The sequence below is a fragment of the Pongo abelii genome, chromosome 13, assembly GCF_028885655.2.
Source record: "Pongo abelii isolate AG06213 chromosome 13, NHGRI_mPonAbe1-v2.0_pri, whole genome shotgun sequence".
In the NCBI taxonomy this organism is placed as follows: domain Eukaryota; kingdom Metazoa; phylum Chordata; class Mammalia; order Primates; family Hominidae; genus Pongo; species Pongo abelii.
Window position 1 is genome coordinate 24,277,136 of NC_071998.2, and position 2,671 is coordinate 24,279,806.

The following is a 2,671-nucleotide window of genomic DNA, read 5'->3' on the forward strand; positions in this document are numbered from 1 at the left end:
TTTAACATGAGGAACGAACCATGAACCAGAGATAAAGACAGCCTGTGCAGAAAGTCAAAGGATCCTTTTCCTGTTTCTTAGCTGACAAAGACTTTCTTCAGCTAGCCATAAGGCAACTGTCAAATATCATCACATTTATCTTGAAGGATAAAATTTGTGCAAGCTCAATTGAACAGCAATAACTAGATGCAAGGAAGAAGTCAGCCAGGATAACTATGGGGCTGGGTCATTTCTCAGCTTGTTAGAGACTGAGCCAGAGATAGTCTTTAGTCCAGACTGTTACTTGAAGCACACTGGTCCCTCAAGGCTGAGGAGTCTGGGAAGATTTGCAGGGGTTTCTGTAGTTTAAGATAAGGTTTCTGAAGGCAAGATGTCCTCACCTTAGAGGCGACCCTTTCTGTGCAGAGTGTCGGTATCCATATAGCACTGTGTATTCACTGCTGGCACAGAGGTACTGAGAGGTATGTGAGGGGCTGGCAGACTCCAGGGTCAGGGGAAAACGCTCTATCCTTATTCTGGAGACTGTTGACTCAAAGGAAAGATCTCCCTTCTCTGTGGAATTAACCCATAGGAATAGTGGATGAGGTGTAATTCCATTCCTGGATCTTGACCAGTACATTTTGTCATGGCCCATGGTTTGAGAACATTCCAGAGTGATCTTCTTTCCTGTCCGTATAACACAGTGTCTTGGGGTCTGGTAGATGTCAGCTTCCATAAGGCCTATGGGAAGAGACAAAAACTGGCAACAGAGTTCATGATGAACTTTGAGGCTGAGCCATGCACAAACCCAACACAGAGGAAGTGTTCCTTCTAGATTTTGGAATGAACTGTGCCTATTACTTACCTGCCCCCAGAAAATAAAAGGCTACTTGGCAGAGGAGCCTGATAGTCATGGCACAGTTGGGGCTAGAGCGGATGTCTCCCAGTAGTGGGGAAGCAGGATGGGCTCTTGATAAAGTCATTGTGTGTGTGTGATGACACAGCCCCTGCAAACTTCCTGGGTCCCACAGCCATCCTGTTGAAACAGTTTCATCTATATCCTTTTAACCCATCAAATGACTAATATTTTTGTTCACTTCCCTCATCTAAAGTAGGCTTCATGCTTTGCTTATCTTAACTCAAGTCTTTAATATTCTTACAAAACATTCCATTGCAACTATTTTATAAGCTATGAACATAAAAACTACATAGCTTTGAATGCCTGTAATAGTGGAATTTTACCTAATTAAAAAGGCTGGGAAAGGAAGCGGCATTTGAGTTGAGTTCTGAAGGATGAACAGGAATGAACTCTGCAAACCCAAGAGAGAAGAACATGCAGAAGAGAGAACCAGTGAACAGCGTGGCTTGATCAGACAAGGAGCAGGAGAACTTGTTAGCATTAAACGGGGCAATCTATTTATATAGACATATAAAGAGCTTGGAGCAGTAACTGGGATTCATTGGTCCTCAGAAAATATGGTGTTATTATTGTGTGATAATAACTTTTTCAGTCTCATTTTTCATTGACTTGGTGTTCAGGCTTTATCAGCTTAATCAACTTAGCCTTTGCCTAGGATGATTTTAGTCCATCTGCCTTTTAATTTCACTATCAATCATGACAGAACAGAAAATACAATCCAATACATGCTTTGGTAATACTGCTGAAAATGGTTTGGGTGCTGCTGCAGTAAACAATGTTTAAACCAAGTGCCATTCTCCCTCCGCCCTTTCCCCCATTTCTTCTTAACAGAAAAGTCTTTGGTTTTGATTGTGAGATACAAAGATGAATCCCAGAATTTCTCCCAGCTTTGTCCACTTCCTTTGCCCTAGTTCACTAAGATCTACTGTTGGTATTTACTAAAATTTTGTTCACATGATGCTGACATGGGGTTTGGGTTTTTATGATTATATCTCTACTATTTGAACACCATGTCTTCAAGTCTGTATGTACTTACATGTAACACATGTGGGCCCCTGCTAACTCTTCCTCTGTCATGTGTCATGAAGGAATATAACAGTTTTGATTTACCAAACCCTGAAATACTCTTGTCCTATCAGTGGCTCCATTAAGACAAAAGTAACCATTAAAATAATTAATGAGATTTGGCCTTAGACCTTACTATGAAATCTGGTCTTAATAGTAAGTGCTGAGAACAGAAAAAGTAGATTGAATTTAACTGCCCCCTGCTGAAGAAAAAGGTGTTAGAGGTTTGGGGAGATTATGACAAATTTTAAAGAAACAGGAAAGTGGGAGGCTCCCAGTTGCTCTCAGTGTGAGATGACTTAAGGATGAGTGATGAGTTGATGAAAGTCTTCAGCAGTGACTGGATGTAAAATCTGTACCTCACAGTAGAAGCAACTAAGAAAGAAAATAAGAGAAGTGCTCAACCTGGGCTTGGAAGTAGATATGAGAGAGTCTCAGGTCCTAGTCAGATGAAGGGGTACTCGAAGGCAGAGGTAACTGTCTTCCTTACTGCCCAGTGCAGGAATAGCTCATGCATAGCTTGCCTTTTATTGATGAAAACACTTTCCCCAAAGACTACCTTTCTGATTTAGATAGGACAGTCTCTGGAGAAGGTGCTGGGAATTGCTAAGTGTGAATAATTACAGAGACAGACATTATTATATATAATTCTTGTATATATCTCTATACATTTTTGTTCTACACCCTTTCTCAATGGAGGCTTCTTGA

At 41.0% G+C, this 2,671-nt stretch overlaps 1 pseudogene; it reads right to left on the reverse strand.

The window, feature by feature from the left end:
* Positions 1-277: 277 nt before the first annotated feature.
* LOC100938057 (T cell receptor beta variable 25-1-like) lies at positions 278-902 on the reverse strand (annotated as a pseudogene).
* Positions 903-2,671: the final 1,769 nt, after the last annotated feature.